We start from the raw sequence: 22,143 nt of genomic DNA on the forward strand, positions 1-22,143 counted from the left end.
CTTTGGAAAAAAATATAAAATAATTAAAATTTTATTTTATATTACTTGATAAATAATCAAATTATTATATTCAAAATTTATTAATTAACCGCTTTTGTTAAAGATATTATTATATAATATAATTTTTCATCAAAATATTTAAAAAATATAATTTATTTAAAATATTATATATAATACATAAAAATATTAATTTTTTTATTTTTTTCATTTTTTTAGAAAAACAAAATAAATAATATAATTCTAAATACATGCCTATCACATTATATATTTACTTATATTAGCAAAATCTAAACTAATCAAACTTACGTAATTAAAAATATAAAACATATAAATACAAAAAATATGAATATTTTTTATTCATTAAAATTAATTATTATGCAAATTTTTTTATAATATTAAAAAATTATATTAAAATAATATTTTAAACTGCAACATAAAAATATAAAATAATTAAATTTTATTTTATATTACTTGGTAAATAATTAGATTATTATATTCAATATTTATTAACTAACTAATTTTGTTAAAAATATTATTATATAATATAGTTTTTTATCAAATATTTATCAAAATATAGTTTATTTAAAACATTATATGTAATACATGGGAATAGTTTTTTTAAAATTTTTTATAGAAAAATTGAATAAATAATATGTGTCAACTACATATATATATCACATGTGTATATGTAATAGTGACTGACATATGATTGGTATATATTTTTTTATTCTTTTATTCTATAGACTCTCCCCACCTCATGACTCTCTAGTTATTTTTATTCTTTTATTCTTTTAATATTTTTAATTGCACAAATTTGATTAGTTTAGGTCTTACTAATATAAGTAAATATATAATGTGATAGGCATGTATATTTAGAATAATATTATTTATTCTGTTTTTCTAAAAAAATTAAAAAATAAAAAAGTTAATATTTTCATGTATTATATATAATATTTTAAATAAATTATATTTTTAAAATATTTTGATAAAAAATTATATTATATAATAATATTTTTAATAAAAATAGTTAGTTAATAAATTTTGAATATAATAATCTAATTATTTGTCAAGTAATATAAAATAAAATTTTAATTATTTTATATTTTTATATTACAGTTTAAAATATTATTTTAATATAATTTTTTAATATTATAAAATTTCTTGTATAATAATTAATATCAGTGAATAAAGAATATTCATATTTTTTGTATTTATATGTTTTATATTTAATTATTTAAGAATAAAAGATTTTGTTTTCATTTAAAGTATTGTTATTTAAAGCATTTATTTATATATTAGGATATTCTATATTTATTAGAGTTCATCAATGCTCTTCTTTTATATTAGTCTTTGATTTTCATTTAATAAAATCTAATTGTCTATATAAATATGGCATCTCCAATAAATACATAATTATTGTGCTCATTTTAGACATATCCCTAAAAGTAAAAATATATAAATAACAAGAGAACTAACCTATAGAAATTAGACAAAGTATTTGATGAAACTCATGTAAAAGCGCCATTCAATAGAACTGGCTAAAATATTTATAAATTTATCCCAATTTATTATTTTATATTTACACATTTTTAACAAAATTTTTTATATTTTTAAAACAAATCTTCAATTACCGCCACCATGTTCATATACGCCATTCCCTAGACTTCAATATTTATTCACCGGAATCAACACTCGGCATGGACAACTTGGCTCTTGCTGGTCATATAGTTGTGTTTATAACCTGACCCAACACTAAGGTGCAGGTTCAAATAAGATAAAAAGCCCCAATCTATAGATTGGCCTCCCCACGTAATCGACCTCCATAGAAGAGGTCGGATTCGATACATACTTTACCTCAAGGAAGTCGGGATCCAAGATTAGCTGGCAGATAACCCTTATTCAAATAAGTAACTGCCCCTAAAATCTCTCAACCCACTTCCAGGAGTCATATCTCAACTTTCCTAAGATAAATGGACGGTTATCCTCCTTAAAAGGTGGAACTACTCTAACGGTGGTTATTGGTTCACCACTATAAATACACTGACACCCCTCAGGTACCTCTAAGTTCCAATACTCTCAAAACCTACTTAGCTCCTTACTGACTTAGGCATCAAAGTATCTTTGTAGGTACCACCCCCCATTCCTTCACGCACACAAGTCGGACGGTGGCTCCCTAATGCGAACATAGTCGGAGACCTCCTCCTTCAGGCGATTGGGCCAACCTAACAAGTCTAGCCCATTAATCTCTGGTTACCCAACGTAACATTGGTGCCGTTGTCGGGGTCTCGGGGACCCGAGAGATCAACCAGTAATGGCAGACGAATTCAATGAGGATGGAAATACAGCATCTGATTCTGAGCAAGAGAATCAGGACGCTGGTAATAATGACAGAGCGATAGTCACCCACCAAGGAGCGACCAACCAGAACAGAGAAGGCCCCTCAGGGGTAAAAGACCCAAAGGAGAACTCCTCTGAGGAACAAGGATCTGGAAAGGAAAGGCAACCCCACGCAACTGACTTCATAGGATTGGTCCATGGCCACCAGGGATGACTAGAACAATTGTAACAAGAACTGGAGCGACAGCGAGAGGCAGAGAAAAACTTGAGGAACGAGATTGAGCGACAAAAAGAGCTAGAGGAAAAGCTCTTAAGGCTAGAGTCTGCTCTTAAAAGTCGAAGTTCTCGTAGCGACCGAGAAGATTCTCCCTTAGAAGGAGAGGATCCGTTCAGCGAGGACATCATGAGGGCAAAAGTTCCAAGGAACTTCAAAAGCCCTGATATGGACCTCTATGACGGAACCACTGATCCAAAGCATCATTTAAGCAATTTCAAAAGTCGGATGTACTTAGTCGACGCTTCTGATGCTATTTGCTGCAAAGCTTTTCCGACAATTCTCACCAAAGCAGCGATGAAGTGGTTTGACAGCCTTCCCCCAAGGTCGGTCACTAGTTTCGACGACCTCTCACGGAAGTTTCTCATGCGATTCTCTATCCAAAAGGATAAGGTAAAGCTCGCACCGAGCCTCCTGGTGTAAAATAAGAGGCCGGCGAACCTTTGAGAGATTACATGGAAAGGTTCAACAAAGCGTGCTTGGAGATTCAAGATTTGCCCACGGAGGCAATGATTATGGGCCTAGTAAATGGACTTCGAGAAGGTCCATTCTCCCAGTCCATCTCGAAAAGGCACCCGACCTCCCTGAGTAATGTACAGGAGAGAGCTGAGAAGTACATCAACATGGAGGAAAATGCCAGGCTGCGAGAGCCACATTGGCGACCTGGGCACTCTCACTCGTCAAAAGAGAAAGAGAGAGAGAGAGCCCAAGAAAAAAGAGAAAGTCGGTCTTGAAAGGCCTAGGAAATACCACTCTCATACTCATCTACGAGTTTCCCTAGTTGATGTCTACAAAGAAATTTGTCATACTGAAAGACTACTAACCCCTAGGCCCATCAAAAATAAAAAGGGGGGAGGGGGAGTCGTGGCGACTACTGTGAGTACCATAAGTTATATGGTCACTCAACAAATGATTGTTACGACCTTAAAAATGTGATAGAAAAGCTGGCCAGAGAAAGTCGGCTGGACAGATATCTCATTGAAAGGTCGGATCATCACGGCAAGAGAAATGAGATGACGAGGACCGAAAAGATCCACCACCACAAACCCCGGAAAGACATGTACACATGATCTCAGGGGGATTTGGTAGAGGGGGCCTCACAAAGTCATCTCGCAAGAGGCACTTGAAAGAAGTCTACCAGGTCGGAAGCGAGGCTTCTGACCTCCCAACTATCTCTTTTACTAAAGAAGATGGGCAAGACATCATTCCTGGACATGATGATCTAGTTGTGATAACCATGATCCTTGCAAATGCCCACCTTTACAGAACCCTGGCGGATCAGGGAAGCTCGGCCGACATCCTGTTCAAACCAGCATTTGACAAGCTGGGATTGGATGAAAAGGAGTTAAGACCTTATCCTGATACCCTGTATGGGCTGGAGGACACACCAATAAAGCCACTAGGATTCATTATCCTACACACAACTTTTGGAAAGAGGGCAAAATCCAAAACTCTGAGCATCGACTTCATAGTCGTCGATGTGGGATCAGCCTATAACGCTCTAATAGGCAGGACAACCCTAAATCGGCTCAGAACAGTGGTGTTTACCCCCCACCTTTGCATGAAATTTCCAATGTCAGAGGGAATAGAAACCATCAGGGGAGATCAGAAACTGGCGAGGAAGTGCTACAATGAAAGCCTGAACCTGAGAGGAAAAGGCAAGGAGGTACACACAATTGAGCTCAGAAGAGTCAGAGCTAAGGAGGAGCTGCGACCACAACCGGGGGGAAAGACTGAAAAGGTACAGGTAGGAAAAGAGAAAGGAAAAAATACCAACATAGGAGCCAACCTGAAAGAACATTTGAAGCAGAAACTTATAAGGCTCTTACAAGAGAATTCCGACCTCTTCGCCTGGAAAGCCTCCGACATGCTAGGGATAGATCCCGAGCTCATGTCACATAAACTGTCAATATACCCCGGTTCGCGACCCGTTCAGCAAAGAAGGCGGAAGCTTGGAGCTGAACGAGTCCAAGTGGTGGAAGAAGAAGTGCAATCCCTCCTAGAAGCCGGTTTCATCAAAGAGGTCAAATATCCGGCATGGCTGGCAAACCTGGTGCTCGTCAAAAAGTAAAATGGCAAGTGGAGGATGTGCGTCGACTACACTGACCTGAATAAGACGTGTCCCAAAGACCCATATCCCCCTACCAAACATTGATACCTTGGTAGATTCTAGCTCGGGGTATCAATACTTGTCGTTCATGGTTGCATACTCAAGATATAACCAACTCCCGATGTACAAGCCGGATCAGGAAAAACGTCATTCATCACGCCTAGAGCAAACTATTGCTATGTGGTCATGCCATTTGGGCTGAAAAATGCGAAGGGCACATATCAAAGGCTGATGGCTGATGCACAAGGTGTTTACTTCTCACCTTGGCAATTTAATGAAAGTCTATATAGACGACATGCTAGTAAAAACCAAGGATGAGACCGACCTCTTGACAGACCTCTCACAAGTCTTCAGCACCATAAGGATGCATGGGATGAGGTTAAATCCCGCAAAATGTACCTTCGCGGTGGAGGTAGAAAAATTCCTAGGATTTATGCTTACACAAAGGGGGATTGAAGCAAACCCTGACAAGTGCAAAACAGTCATAGAAATGAAAATCCCGACTTGCTTAAGAGAGGTCCAGCAATTAAATGGCCGGCTTGCTGCCCTCTCCAGGTTCTTGGTGGGACTAGCATTAAGATCCCTACCACTCTTCTCTCTACTAAGAAATGGATACCAGTTCGAATCGACTCCTGAGTGCGAAGAAGCATTTCAGGAGTTCAAAAGGTTTTTAAGCCAATCTCTCATTCTGACCCGACCTGCAGTTGGGGAAGAACTCGTCCTGTATTTGTCCGTAGTAGACAAAGCTGTAGCATAAGCTCTAATACAGGAAGACAAGATCGGGCAACATCTCATATATTTCACCAGCAAAGTTCTACAAGGCCTTGGGTTAAGGTATCAAAAACTAGAGAAGTTTGCGTATGCCTTAATAGTAGCATCTCGAAGACTATGACCTTACTTTCAAGCCCACACAATAAGAGTTCGAGCGAACCAGCCCATGAAGCAAATCCTTCAGAAGACGGATATTGCGGGTAGAATGGTTCAATGGGTAATAGAGCTGTTCGAGTTCGATTTAAAGTACAAAACTCGGACGACAATCAAAGCCCAATGCCTCACAGACTTCATGGTAGAATATGCAGGGGATCAAGAGGAAGCGTCCACTACATGGGAGCTATATGTAGATGAATCCTCAAACAAAATCAGAAGCGGTGCAGGCATAATATTACTCAACCAAGAGGGAACTCAAATAGAAATTTTCCTCAAATTTGAATTTTCAGCTTCTAACAATCAGGCAGAATATGAAGCCTTGATTGCAGGGTTAAAGCTGGCAGAGGAAGTCAGCACAACGAGAGTTGTTGTGCTCAATGACTCCCAGGTAGTGACCTCACAAATCAATGGAGAGTACCAGGCCAAAGATTCCAACATGAAGAGATACTTAGACAAAACCTTGGAGCATCTTAGGCACTTTGCAGAAACCGAGGTCAAGCATATAACTCGGGATCTCAACAGCAGAGCAGAAGCCCTTTCCAAGCTAGCAAGTACTAAACTTGGGGAGAACAATAGAAGCTTAATCTCAAAAACTCTCTAAGAGCCCTCTGTCACAAAAGCAGAGGCTAAGCAAGATGTTCTTGAAGTTTCCGGATTGGACCTCGGGTGGATGAACCAACTAATCGAATATATAAAATTCGACATCCCACCCAAGGAGGAAAAATAGGCCAAGAAAATCCGAAAGAAAGTACAAAACTACATTGTGCTGAAAAATATCCTCTATAAAAGGGGGATATCAACACCATTATTGAAGTGTGTCCCAACTTCAAAGACAACGGAAGTGCTTGAGGAGGTCCACAATGGTATCTTTAGGAATCATCTCGAAGCAAAGTCCCTGGCTAGGAAAGTCATCTGAGTCGGGTTCTACTGGCCGACCTTGCAGAAAGATACCACTGAGTTCGTGAAGAAGTGTCAGCCATGCCAAATGCATGCAAACTTCCATGTCGCTCCCCCCGAGGAGCTCATCAGCATAACTTCTCTATAGCCTTTCGCAAAATAGGAATTGGACCTATTAGAACCCTTTCCCTAAGCGCTGGACAAGTAAAATATCTAATAGTAGGAGTAGACTACTTCACGAAGTGGATTGAAGCAGAACCATTAGCCACCATCACCGCCCAAAGAAGTCAGAAATTCCTCTATAAGAATATTATCACAAGGTATGAGGTACCCCACTCCATCACCACTGATAATGGCACTCAGTTCACCGACTCTACCTTCAGAAACCTGGTAGCCAGTATGAAGATCAAGCATTAGTTTACCTCGGTAGAACACCCACAAGCAAATGGACAAGTCGAGGAAGCCAACAAAGTTATACTGGCACTGTTGAAGAGAAGGTTGCAGGATGCAAAGGGAGCATGGGCTGAGGAGCTCCCTCAAGTACTATGGGCTTATCGCACCACACCTTAGTTTGCCACAGGAGAAACACCTTTTCGACTTGCTTATGGTGTAGAAGCCATGATACCCGTTGAAATCAATGAGCAAATTCCAAGGGTAAGCTTCTACGACGAGGTTGGAAACATACAGGGGCACAAAGAAGAACTCGAACTACTCCCCGAAATCCGAGAACAAGCCCAGATAAGAGAAGCAGCGCTGAAGCAAAGGATGACAAACAGATACAACAAAAAGGTCATTCGAAGAAGCTTCACCCCAGACGACTTGGTCTTGATAAAAAACTACATTGGAGTTAACAAGTCTGGGGATGGAAAGTTTGCTGCCAATTGGAAAGGGCCATACAAAATTAATGATGTCCTAGGAAAAGGCTACTACAAGGTGACCGATTTGAACGACACCGAATTACCTAGGTCGTGGCATGCGTGTAATATGAAAAAGTACTATAGTTAAAAGCGAACTTCATTCCCTGATATACTCTTTTTCCCGACTTCATGGTTTTTTCCCAAAAAGAAGGGTTTTCCTGAAGGGGGTTTTAACGAGGCATCAAAGTGGAGGCTAAGAGGCAACAAATTTTCAACCTCTTAATAGCAAAAAGTACTTTCGTGAATAAATAAAGATCTTTTTTCTACATCTCTTTATAAATTTCTTTTAAGTTATTATCATTTATCTACGAAATGCACCGACTTAAACTCGGCAAAACGTAAAAACCCCATGCCCGACCTATGTGGTCGGCAGGATAAAACAACGAGGTACAAGTCGGTGTAAAGAAGCTATAAAAGCGGATAATGTAAACTCGGACACGTAACGACTAACAAGTCGAAAGCATTGAGAAGCATCGAAATGCATCGCGAAAATAACCTAAGTTATGAACAATCCAAATAAGAAAATTTGAAGTCATAAGGAATGTCAAAAAGAGATAAAAGAAAACCATCAAAAGTAAAAGGCAGAAGCTGTGTCAAGCTTTTGAAAATCCAAGAACAACTTAAGCAAAACACAACCTGCCCAGATAAGAAGTTTTTCCAAAAACAAAAGATCAGAAAGGGTTCTTTTTTCAGGAAAAGCCTGACAAAGGAAGAAGCATGCACATGTCAATTAAACTTAAAACCCCTTATCCAAAAAATGGGGAAAACAAAGCACTTTTGTTTACGTCCATAAAAGGCCAGAAAATGTCAGGAACAAACCACCACTAACAAAATATAGAATTGTTTAAAAATAAGGGGCCCACAGGCTGGGCCCCCAAATAGCCAAATATCAATTAAAAGGAAGATCACCACCACCAGAAGGAAGGTCAGTAGAGAGAGAAGTCGGAATAGCAACAGGAAAGGACGAATCAGATTGTTCAGGACCTTGAGAGGGAACCTCCGAAGGACTCGGAAGGTCTCCATCTTGTCGCTTCTCATGAGAAGGGGACTCCACTATCCTCTACCCCCTAGTCTTCAAGTCGAAGTCCGTCTTAGGTCAGGGAGGAGAGACAATGGCCCCATCTACCACAATCTTGTCATGGTCAAGAAGAGAAAGGTCCAAGTTAGGAGCAATAACTCTGACCTGCTCCTTAAAGATCCTCCAAGCCTCCTCCGAATCTTCAGCCACCGAATCCTCCAAGTCCTGAAAAGCTTTCCGACATCCTGCCAGCTCCTTCTTCAAGTCAAGATTCTCCCTATAGAGCCTGACATAATTCTGCTTCGCCTTCTCCTTAAGGCCCTCCACCATGGCACACTGGCCCATTAACTTCTTCTCCCTCTCCTAGAGTCGAGTCCTCTCCTCCTTTAACTCGACGACCTCCTCCTTCAGCCTTTTCTCCTCCTCCTAATAAAGGAAGATCCTCCCCTCTAGCTCCTCAACCTTTTGGGTAGAACCCAAAGAGCTAAGAGGAGTCTTCTCCGAAATATCAAAAAGTTTTGTGCATACTCCAGCCGCCTGAACACTCCCCTAAACTAAGAAATTAAGATGGTTTTGAACGAAAACATCATCCATATTAATTTGGGTATAAGGATATATGTGATTCTGAATGAACTTGGGGCCATCAAAATTTGCTTTCCCAGAAAAAGAAGAGCCAGACTCTAATGTCTGGCGCTTCTTCTTCTTGGGTTCAGGGGAAGATTAGGGCGGAGCAGGAGGAAGAGAAGAAGCAGAAGAAGAGGATACCATAATGGGATGAGAGGATGTCCCCATGTTGTAAGGAAGAGGAGGAGGAAGAGCGCCAGCAGCCCTGGCAGCGTCAACTCAGGCCCAAGACCTCTTCTTGGCGTCATGTACTTTCTGGTAGGAAGAGCTGGAACTTTTTTTCACCATCTCTGAAAAAGAAAGCAAAAAGTTAAATTACAAAGTTGGAATGCTGCAAGTCGAAAATCATCAAAACCAATGATAAAGCTACCTAATTAGGTCCGCACAAAACTCGAAGATCCCTGAAGAAATCTTTTTGTATCCAAGTAGGGGGCCCTCCCCCAAACTTCTCGGAAGAACCCCACAACAGCCTCCTCAACCTCATCCAGGTCATCCAGACCATACTTATCGACATGGGAGGCCTCCAACCAATAAAGAAGAAAGCGGGGAGAAGAATTTTCATGCAGGAAAAAGGGATGATGGCCCTCTACGGCTTGAATTTTGAAGAAAAAGTTTTTAAAATCATGAAAAGATTCATCAAAAATGGAGAAAACTTTCTGACCTTGAATGACTCAGAAAGTGATCCACTGTTGCTTATTATTTTTCCACTGAAGGGCTTGGTCATGTGAAAAAGATAACAAAAAATTCTCAAAGAAGTCAGAAAGGCCAACTCTCAACTCACGAGCTGATAAATTTTCAGAAAGCCCCAAGAATTGGGGTGAAGCTGGATAGGAGCAACTCGACAGTGGTTCAGAACATCTATCTCAAATCTGAAAAAGGTAGAAAAATTCCCAAACAAGTGAAAAGACTCTCATACATAAAAAAGAAATGAGGGTCAGCATTAGCAGCCCTCCCAAAGCAAACCCGATCTTCAGGACCCGGGGCAATCAACTCATACTTTGGCACGTCATCATCAGAGCCATAGATCCTGTGGGTACGAAGATCGTTGATATAGTCTGTATCTACTAATGGGCTCTCCCCAAGAACATTGATGTCCACCCATAGCGAAAGGGACTCAATGGAAGACATCTTTTACAGTAGGTAAAAAGACAATGAAACCTACAAAAAAAAAATGGAAAGGATCAATAACGGGCTCCCTAAAAGGTCGGAGCAGTCTACCCAATAACACAAAGTCACTAGACCTACAGGCAGACTCACATGAACTCTTCCAAAATGCAAAATAAAGCATACAAAAACCTCCTATAAAATGTAGTACTAATATAAAAGGAAAAAAGGAGAAGGAAGAACTAACCTTTATTTACAAAGAAGCAGAAGAAAATCAATCGCAGCAACAACCAAAGCACTCGAGGGAGGAAGGGTAAAAGGTCTCTTGACGAAGAGAATTATTTGGTGATCTAGGTTTTCTCTAAGTAGAAGAATTCATTCGTTGTAAGTATAGCCTAGATCAACAAGTAATTTTCCATCAAATTTTAATCTCAGAAGATGTCACAATCAAAACACAATAACCGAGAGTATTTAGACTTCCGGGTCGTTCTCCCTAGGAATTGTAATTAAGTGTCATTATTGGCTATGAGGGAACAAAGGGGATTGGATGATGGCAAGGAAATGTAAATAGCAATAAATGTAAATATGCAAGAAAGTAACTTGATATGCAAGTAATTAAAATGAACATGCAAGTAAAAGCAATGCAATTAGAAATTAAATACTAAAAGAGCTCTTGGTGAGGATTGGATAATTAGGGCTTGCTATCCAAGTTATGAACCACAAACATGGTGATTGTGTGTGGATTAATCCCAATTAGTCAACCCTACATCGAGAATAAGTCAAAAGGGCATAATTAACCTCAATCCACAAGTCCCAGCCAACTCACTAATTAACTTAGTGAAAGACTAGCGTTAGTGGAAACCAAGTTAATTAACAACCCTCACACAATGTGGAATGGACATCCACCACTCAAGTTCACCCAAACCACACAATTTTCCAGCCAAGAGTGAGAAAAACTATGTAAAAATCCAACCAAGCATTTTATCAAACACTTGGTGGGTATGAAAAGAAAGCATAGTAAATGACAAGAAATAGTAAATACTACAACTACCAAGCAAGTAAAATAAAGATTGCAACTCAATAAAGCAATAAAAGAGGCATGAAACATAAAATTGCATTAAATATAAATTAAAGTAACAAGAGTGCAAATACATAAAAATGGCAAGAATGGAGAAAATGACAAGATAAAGTAATGAAATTAAGACAAGAAAACAAGGAAAGGTAGAAGAAATTAGACTAAAACAAGAATTAAAAAGGCGAGTTACAAAGAAAATAAACTAAAAATCCTAATTTCTAGAGAGAAGGGGGAGCTTCTCTCTCTAAAAAACAACCTACATAATGCTAAACTAACCCTAATTTCTCCCTCCTTTCACATGGAGTGAGGCCCTCTTAGATATAGGAAGAATCAGTTTCAGAAAGTCCAAAAACTGGGCTCTGGAGGCCAGCGATTTCCATTAAATGAGTTACACGCTGAGACCTGTGCGTACGCACAGGTGTGTGCACACGCACAAATGCTGATTTTCCTCTTGTGCGTACGCACACATGATTTTGTAGCTCTTGTGCGTACGCATAGTAGGTTGTGCGCACGCACACTTCAATGTGTGCTTCTCCTTTGTTTTCTTCATGTTTTCTCCTTTTGTACATGCTTCCTTCCACTTTTGCCTTGCCAAACTTGCCTCTAGGACCTAAAATCACTCAACAAACATGTCATGGCATCGAATGGCATAAAAGTGGGATTAAAATCACTAATTTAAGCTCAAAATAGCATGTTTTCAGAATTAGCCACAATTTAGAGAGAAAACACAAATGCATGCTATTTACATGAATAAATGTGGGTTATGTGATGAAATCCACTCAAATCAAACCAAAATATATTGTCAAAGATGGATTCATCAATTCCCCTACACTTAAACAATAGCATGTCCTCATGCTAATCACAATCAAAGGAGAAGGATAAAGGGGGAAGGCAATTTATTCAATACAATTAACCACATGCGTGAAACTACACTAAATGCTATCTATCTATATGTACAATATGATTTCCTATGGAGTTTGGCAAGAACAAACAATGGATTCCAATCAATCCAAAACAAACCTTAAGGCCAAGGAAAAGAGTCAATACCCTATGATCAAGGTCCAAAGAATTGAATTGATGTTTTTTTCAAAACTAACCAACAGGCAACTTGCAAGAAGATACAATATAAGGCACAAGAACATAGAATTGAGCGATCGAACCCCTCACCGGATGTGTATTCACTCAATTCACTCAGTGTTTAGGGCTTAATCACTCAATTCTCTTTTAATCATGTTTCTCAAAGATTTGCAAGTCATCTAACAATCAATAATTATTCAGTGCATGCATACAAATATCAAGAGGACTTATCCATGGGTTGTAATGGGGCTAGGGTCAAGGAAAGATTGTATTTGGTCAAGTGAGCTTGAAATTTGAATCTTTGATTAACCTAAGCTTCCCACCTAACATATGACAACCTATACAATTTCGAAGCTAATCTAACTACCTATTCTTCACTTTTTCACACACTCATGCATTCTCTTTTTGATCACAACACATATGCATTGATTCTTATTGAACCTCACTTTGGGTCATTTTGTCCCCTTTTTATTGGTTCTTTCTTTTTCTCTTTTTTTTTTTCTTCAATTGAACTAAAATATATACAAGAACATCAATGCATATGGTTTAACATTCGGTGCATGAGTATGTACCCAATTCCCAATATTTTGACAAAAAATATAAAAACACCCTTTTTATCCCAACTAATATTCCCAAACTTCCCAAACTTGAATGATAAACACACTCACTAGCCTAAGGTAATCAAAGATCCAAACAAGGGACATTTATTGTTTTCCGCTTTAAGGCTTGTAATATGCTAAAATTAAGAACAAATGAGTTTTACATAGGCTCAAAGTTGGCTAACAATGGAAGATAAAAAGGTAGGCTATTTGGGTAATTGAGCGTTTTGAAATAATGGCCTCAATCATATACATGCATTCATACACATAATAATGGACATATAGATTCATGCAAATCAAAGATTACAATCATAATAGGAGTTTATCAGACCAGAATAAACTTTATGGTTGAAGATGTGCAACCATACAATTAAAGCTCAAATCTCACAAGATTTGTTGTTCTAGCTCTTTTTCTATGTTCTATGAAAAAGGATACTTCAAGCAAGTTGAAAGAAAGCAATTTCAATTCAATTAATGGCATGCCCAAAAAGGGATTTCATAAAAACTTCTTGTTGTTTTTACCAAACTTATTCAATCTAACATGCACATGCAAGTATTTACTACCATAATACTATGAGCATTAAAGAAATATATACAAACAAACCAAGAAAAGTGCAACTAAGAACAAAAATTGCAAAAATTGAAGAAAAAGAACAAAAAGAATATTGCAAAGTGTCTAAGAAAAGGATTTTACCCCCTCGAAGTTGGCGATCTTCCCCTACACTTAAATTGTGCACGGTCCTCCGTACATGCACATGATCCGGAGGATGAAGGACTATGAGGCTCCACCTTTAGCTAGTGGGCTCCGGGGGCTCTGGTTGCTTTGTAAACAAATAAACAACAATTGAAAAAAAGTAAGATGTGTGTGGTATGATAAAAGGCAATGTATGTATTCGAAATACGCGCACAATTTGGAATGCAAACATTGGTGGGGTAAAAACAACAACCACCTATTCAAAAAAGATAGCATGCGTACCTCAATTTAGTACCCTAGGTTGCAAGTGAAGCATAAGCAAAACTTAAGGCACAAGCAACCCTAGGTAACACAAAAGTGAATTGAGTATTTGATATTTGTTATTGAAATTGTGCAAGTGAAAGCGCAAAATTGGTAGAAGATAGAACAATTAACAATAACCCATTTAATAATGAACCAAAAACACCTCATTCGTCACGAAATATAAAGAAAAGGAAACATGGTAAGATACTTATTACAAAAAGTGACAAGCTTGAAAAAAATCAAGTTGCGTCACTCAAACAAATGCAAGGTATTAACAAGGAACAGGTACCAGTCATGTAATGAATTTAATATGAAAATCATGATGAACAAGTAATCTCTACTCAATTCACTTAATCCAATGCACTTATATGATTTGTCCTAGTGGTACAGTCAAAACATTAGTATTCAAACCCACTAGATACTAGTAAATTAAAGCAAAGTATAAGTGCATTGGTGTACCATTTTCAAGCAACAAGCAACCCAGTCAATCATCAAACAAACACTTGCAACTTATTCACTTAACAAGTAATAAGTAAACTAAATCTAATATAATTACTAAAGTGAGAATGAGATGCAAACAAAATGGACAATAACAAGTAGAAAATAGGGTGAAAGGAGAAGAACAGAGAGAAAGAGAGAAGAAGAGAAGAAGTAGAGAGAAGAGAAGAAGAGAAAAGAAGCATAATAGTGAGAAAACAGAGGCGTGCGTATGCACAGATACGTGTGTGTACGCACACTATGAGGAAAAAGAAAGGTGTGCGCTCGCACACTTTATGCGAGCGCTCCTGGCAAAAGAGGATTTAAGAAGTGTGCGTGCGCACAAAGGTGTGCGCACGCACAGAAGACTCTTTTTTTTACAAAGGATCATGTGTGTGCGCGCACAGAAGCAAAAGGGGGTATGGGTTCATGCGCATAGGCTGTGCCAACTGATGAGCGGATAATTTATACGCTTTTTGGCATTGTTTTTAGGTAGTTTTTAGTAAGTTCAAGCTACTTTTAGGGATGTTTTTATTAGTTTTTATGTTAAATTCATATTTCTGGACTTTACTATGAGTTTGTGTGTTTTTCTGTGATTTCAGGTTATTTCTGGCTGAAATTGAGGGATTTGAGCAAAACTCTGAAAAAGGCTGACAAAAGGACTGCTGATGCTGTTGGATTCTGACCTCCCTGCACTCGAAATGGATTTTATCGAGCTACAGAACTCCAATTGGCGCGCTCTCAACGGCGTTGGAAAGTAGACATCCAGGGCTTTCCAGCAATATATAATAGTCCATACTTTATTCGGAATTTGACGATGTAACTTGGCGTTGAACGCCAAGTACATGCTGCTGTCTGGAGTTAAACGCCAGAAAAACGTCATGATCCGGAGTTGAACGCCCAAAACACGTCATGACTCGGAGTTCAACTCCAAGAGAAGCCTCAGCTCGTGGATTGATCAAGCTCAGCCCAAACATACACCAAGTGGGCCCCGGAAGTGGATTTATGCATCAATTACTTACTCATGTAAACCCTAGGAGCTAGTTTATTATAATAGAACATTTAACTATTGTATTAGATGTCTTTTGACCACGTTACATCTTTGGTCTCAGTTTTGTTTTTCTTCATCTTAAGAGGCTATTGATCACGTTTTAGGGGGCTGGCCATTCGGCCATGCCTGGACCTTTTACTTATGTATTTTCAACGATGGAGTTTCTGCACACCATAGATTAAGGGTGTGGAGCTCTGCTGTACCTCAAGTATTAATGCAGTTCTATTTTCTTTTATTCAAATCTCTCTTATTCTTATTCCAAGATATTCATTCGTACCCAAGAATATGATGAATGTGATGAGTAAATAACCCTCATTATCATTCTCACTTATGAACGCACGTGATTGACAACCACTTCCGTTCTACATGCAACAACGCTTGAATGTGTATCTCTTAGATTCCCCAACAGAATCTTCGTGGTATAAGCTAGATAGATGGCGGCATTTATAAGGATCCGGAAAGTCTCACCTTGTCTGTGGTATTCCGAGTAGGATCCTGGGAATCCGGAAAGTCTAACCTTGTCTGTGGTATTCCGAGTAGGATTCCGGTAATGAATGACTGTGACGTGCTTCAGACTTGCAAGTGCTGGGCGTTAGTGACAAACGCAAAAGAATCAAGGGATTCTATTCCAGTAGGAGCAGGAACCAACCAGTGATTAGCCGTGCTGTGACAGAGTGCGTGAGCGTAGTTTTCACTGCGTGGATGGGATGTAGCCATCAACCATGGGTGATGCCTCCAGACGATTAGCCATGCGAGTGACAGCCGCAGAGGACCATTTTCCCGAGAGGATTGAAAGTAGCCACCGCTGATGGTGAACCCCTATACACAGCTTGCCATGGAAAGGATTAAGAAGGATTGAGTTGAAGCAGGAGAATAGCAGGTGTCCTTGAGCATACAGTATCTCCATTCGCTTATCTGAAATTCTCACCAATGAATCTGCATAAGTATTCTATCCCTTTTATTATTTCTTCTTTTTATATAATTTTTGAAACCCATAACTATTTAATCTGCCTAACTGAGATTTACAAGGTGACCATAGCTTGCTTCATACCAACAATCTCTGTGGGATCGACCCTTACTCACGTAAGGTTTATTACTTGGACGACCCAGTACACTTGCTGGTTAGTTGAACGGAGTTGTGAATTCAACCAGTGCCATAATAATGATTTCTCTCACAATAGTTTTTGTGTACATACTAAAGAGCCAATATTGTTGATCACAATTTCGTCCACCAAGTTTTTGGCGCCGTTGCCGGGGATTGTTCGAGTATGGACAACTGACGGTTCATCTTGTTGCTCAGATTAGGTAATTTTCTTTTCAAAAAATCTTTTTCAAAATTTTTCTTTTATTTTTCGTTTTTCTAAACTTTATTTTCGAAAAAAAATTAATAAAAATCCAAAAAAATTAGAAAATCATAAAAAAATCAAAAATATTTTGTGTTTCTTGTTTGAGTCTTGAGTCAATCTTTAAGTTTGGTGTCAATTGCATGCTTTTAAAAATTTTTCTTGCATTTTTCGAAAATCCCATGCATTCATAGTGTTCTTCATGATCTTCAAGTTGTTCTTGATAAGTCCTCTTGTTTGATCTTGATGTTTTCTTGTTTTGTGTTGTTTATTGTTTTTCATATGCATTTTTTGTTTGTTAGAGTCCATGCATTAAAAATTTCTAAGTTTGGTGTCTTGCATGTTTTCTTTGCATCAAAAAATTTTTCAAAATTATGTTCTTGATGTTCATCATGATCTTCAAAGTGTTCTTGGTGTTTTTGTTGCTATGTTCTCCATAGCATTCTTGCATGCATTCATGGTTTTGATCTAAAAATTTCATGCATTGAGTATTTTTGTTGTTTTTCTCTCTCATAATTAAAAATTCAAAAATCAAAAAAATATGTTTTCCTTATTTCCCTCCAAAATTTCGAAATTTTGGGATTGACTTGGTCAAAAAATTTTCAAAATTAGTTGTTTCTTACAAGTCAAGTCAAAATTTCAATTTTAAAAATCTTATCTTCTCAAAATCTTTTTCAAAAATCATATCTTTTTCATTTTTTTTCTATTTTTCGAAAATTTTAAAAATTAATTTTCAAAAAGCTTTTTTTTCTTTCTTATCTTTTATATTTAGTTTTCGAAAATTCACTAATAATTAATGTAATTGGTTCAAAAATTTGAAGTTTGTTACTTTCTTGTTAAGAAAGGTTCAATCTTTGAGTTCTAGAATCTTATCTTGTAGTTTCTTATTAGTGAAGTAAATAATTTTAAAATTTTTGAATTAATTCTTTTTATCTTTTAATTTATCTTTTTAAAAAATTTTATCTTTTTCAAAATTTGATTTCAAAATATCTTATCTAACTTGCTATCTTCTTATCTTTTTCAATTTTGATTTCAAATCTTTTTCAATCAACTAACTAACTTTTTGTTTGTTTCTTATCTTTTTCAAAACCACCTAACTACTTCTCCCTCTTCTATTTTCGAAAATATCTCTCTCTTTTTCAAAAATTCTTTTTAATTAATTAATTGTTTTATGTTTTAATTTTAATTACAATTCATCTCTAATTTTCGAAAATCACTAACCCTTTTTTAAAATTATTTTCGAATTTCTCTTCTCTTCTCTTCTTCTATTTAATTATTTATTTACTAACACTTCTCTTCACCTCTCTTCATCCAAAAATCCGAATCCATCCTTCTTCTTTCTTATACCCCTTTCTTTTTCTACTAACATAAAGGAATCTCTATACTGTGACATAGAGGATTCCTCTTTCTTTTCTTGTGTTCTTCTCTTTCATATGAGCAGGAACAGGGATAAAGGCACTCTTGTTGAAATTGATCCAGAACCTGATAGGACTCTGAAGAGAAAATTAAGAGAAGCTAAATTACAACAACCCAGAAGCAACCTTTTAGAAATTTTCGAACAAGAGAAGGAGATGGCAGCCGAAAATAATAATAATAATGCAAGGAGAATGCTTGGTGACTTCACAAAGCCAACGTCCAAGTTTGATGGAAGAAGCATCTCCATTCCTGCCATTGGAGCCAATAACTTTGAGCTGAAACCTCAGCTAGTTGCCTTAATGCAACAAAACTGCAAGTTTTATGGACTTCCATCTGAAGATTCCTATCAGTTTTTAACTGAGTTCTTGCAGATCTGTGAGACTGTAAAGACGAATGGAGTTGATCCTGAAGTCTACAGACTCATGCTTTTCCCTTTTGCTGTAAGAGACAGAGCTAGAATATGGTTGGATTTCACAACCCAAGGATAGCCTGGACTCATGGATAAGCTGGTCACTGCCTTCTGGATAAATTCTTTCCTCCTCAAAAGCTGAGCAAGCTGAGAGTGGATGTTCAAACCTTCAAACAAAAAGATGGTGAATCCCTCTATGAAGCTTGGGAAAGATACAAGCAGCTGACCAAAAGATGTCCATCTGACATGTTTTCAGAATGGACCATATTGGATATATTCTATTATGGTCTCTCTAAATTTTTGAAAATGTCATTGGATCATTCTGCAGGTGGATCTATTCACCTGAAGAAAACGCCTGAAGAGGCTCAAGAACTCATTGACATGGTTGCAAACAACCAGTTCATGTACACTTCTGAGAGGAATTCCGTGAACAATGGGATACCTCAAAAGAAAGGAGTTCTTGAAATTGATACTCTGAATGCCATATTGGCTCAGAACAAAGTGTTGACTCAACAGGTCAACATGATCTCTCAAAATCTGAATGGATTGCAACATGCATCTAACAGTACTAGAGAGGCAGCTTCTGAAGAAGCTTATGATCCTGAGCACCCTGCCATGGCAGAGGTTAATTACATGGGTGAACCTTATGGAAACACCTATAACTCATCATGGAGAAATCATCCAAATTTCTCATGGAAGGATCAACAAAAACTTCAACAAGGTTTTAACAATGGTGGACGCAATAGGAAGCCATATCCATCATCTTCTCAGCAACAGACAGAGAACTCTGAACAAAACAATTCTAATTTAGCCAATATAGTCTCTGATCTGTCAAAGGCCACTTTCAGTTTCATGAATGAAACCAGATCTTCCATCAGAAATCTGGAGGCACAAGTAGGCCAGCTGAGTAAGAAAGTTATTGAAACTCCTCCCACTATTCTCCCAAGCAACACAGAAGAGAATCCAAAAGGAGAGTGCAAGGCCATTGATTTAATCAAAGTGGCCGAATGCATTAGGGAGGAGGAGGACGAAAATCCTAGTGAGGAAAACCTCCTGGGACGCCCCTCAAGCAAGAAGGAGTTTCCTATTAAGGATCCTGAGGAATCTGAGGCTCATCTAGAGACCATAGAGATTCCATTTAATCTTCTTCTGCCATTCATGAGCTCTGAAGACTATTCTTTCTCTGAAGAGGATGAAGATGTGACTGGAGAGCAAGTTGCTCAATATTTAGGAGCCATCATGAAGCTGAATGCCAAGCTGTTTGGTAATGAGACTTGGGAAAGTGAACCTCCCTTGCTCATTAGTGAACTAGATACTTGGATTCAGAGAACTCTACCTCAAAAGAAGCAAGATCCTGGCAAGTTCTCAATACCTTGTACCATTGGCACCATGAGCTTTGAAAAAGCTCTATGTGACCTGGGGTCAGGGATAATCTTATGCCACTCTGTAATGGAGAAGCTGGGGATCATTGAGGTACAACCTGCCTTGTTCTCATTACAATTGGCAGACAAGTCCATGAGACAAGCTTATGGAATAGTAGAGGACATGCTAGTAAAGGTTGAAGGCCTTTACATCCCTACTGATTTCATAATCCTAGACACTAGGAAGGAAGATGATGAATGCATCATCCTAGGAAGACCTTTCCTAGCCACAGCAGGAGCTGTGATAGATGTCAACAGAGGTGAGTTAGTCCTTCAATTGAATGAGGACTACCTTGTGTTTAAGGCACATGGCCATCCCTCTGTGACAAAAGAGAGTAAGCATGAGGAGCTTCTCTCAGTTCAGTCAAGAAAAGCCCACACAGTCAAACTCTAAGTTTGGTGTTGTGAGGCCACAATCAAACTCTAAGTTTGGTGTTCAAACCCCATATCCAAACTCTAAGTTTGGTGTTGGAACCACACAAACATTGACCTGATCACCTTGTGGCTCCATGAGAGCCACTGTCAAGCTATTGACATTAAAGAAGCGCTTGTTGGGAGGCAACCCAATTTTAATTATCTAATTTTATTTTATTTTGTTTCATTGTTATTTTTGTGTTTTATTAGGTACATGATCATGAGGAGCCACGAAAAAAATCAAAAAAATTAAAAACAGAAGAAAAAAATTGTTCACCCTGGAGGTAGCGCAGACTGGCGTTCAACGCCAGTAAGATGCATCTGGCTGGCGTTCAACGCCAGAACAGAGCACCATTCTGGCGCTGAACGCCAGAAACAAGCAACAACCTGGCGTTAAACGCCAGGAATGTGCACAGAGAGGACAAACTGGCGCTGAATGCCAGGAACAAGCATGAAACTGGCGTTCAACGCCAGAAACATGCATTACATGGGCGTTGAACGCCCAGAACGTGCACCAATGGGCGTTTAAACGCTAGAATGATACATGAAGGCATTTCACATGCCTATATGGTGAAGGAATGGTATTTCTTTTCACCTCAGGATCTGTGGACCCCACAGGACCCCCACCTACCATATTCCCACCTTACCTTTTAATCCTAATCACACTCTCCTAATCCTAATCTCATTCTTCCTACTCCCCATGTCACACTTCCCAACACCCATCACCAATCACCTCAATTCCTCTTCCCAATTCCCCCATTCACCATTCACATCAACCCACTCTTCCCCATAAACCCCACCTACCTTCATAAAATTCAAATTCAATTTCCCACCCATTCCCACCCATTTTGGCCGAACACCCACCCTCCCCTTTCCCTATAAATACCCTTCCCTTCTACTTCATTTTCACACACCACAACCCCTCCTTCTCCCACATAGCCGAACCTACCTCTCTCCCTCTCTACCATATTTTCTTCTTCTTCTTCTTCTCTTCTTTCTTTTATTGCTCGAGGGCGAGCAATACTTTAAGTTTGGTGTGGTAAAAGCATAAGCTTTTTTTTTTGTTTTTCCATTACCAATGGCATCTAAGGCCGGAGTATCCTCTAGAAAAGGAAAAGGGAAGGCAAAAGCTTCCACCTCCGAGTCATGGGAAATGGAAAGATTCATCTCCAAGAGCCATCAAGACCACTTCTATGATGTTGTGGCAAAGAAGAAAGTGATCCCTGAGGTCCCTTTCAAGCTCAAGAAAAATGAGTATCCGGAGATCCGACATGAAGTTCAAAGAAGAGGTTGGGAAGTCCTAGCCAACCCCATGCAACAAGTTGGAATCTTAATAGTTCAAGAGTTCTATGCCAATGCATGGATCACTAGGAACCATGACCAAGGTATGAACCCAAGTCCAAAGAATTATCTCACAATGGTTAGGGGGAAATACTTGGATTTTAGTCCGGAGAATGTGAGGTTGGCGTTTCACTTGCCCATGATGCAAGGTGATGAACACCCCTACACTAGAAGGGTCAACTTTGATCAAAGGTTGGACCAAGTCCTTATGGACATTTGTGTGGAAGGCGCCCAATGGAGAATAGACTCCAAAGGCAAGCCAGTCCAATTAAGAAGACTGGACCTCAAGCCTGTGGCTAGAGGATGGTTTGAGTT

The sequence above is a fragment of the Arachis stenosperma genome, chromosome 4 (assembly GCF_014773155.1).
Source record: "Arachis stenosperma cultivar V10309 chromosome 4, arast.V10309.gnm1.PFL2, whole genome shotgun sequence".
In the NCBI taxonomy this organism is placed as follows: domain Eukaryota; kingdom Viridiplantae; phylum Streptophyta; class Magnoliopsida; order Fabales; family Fabaceae; genus Arachis; species Arachis stenosperma.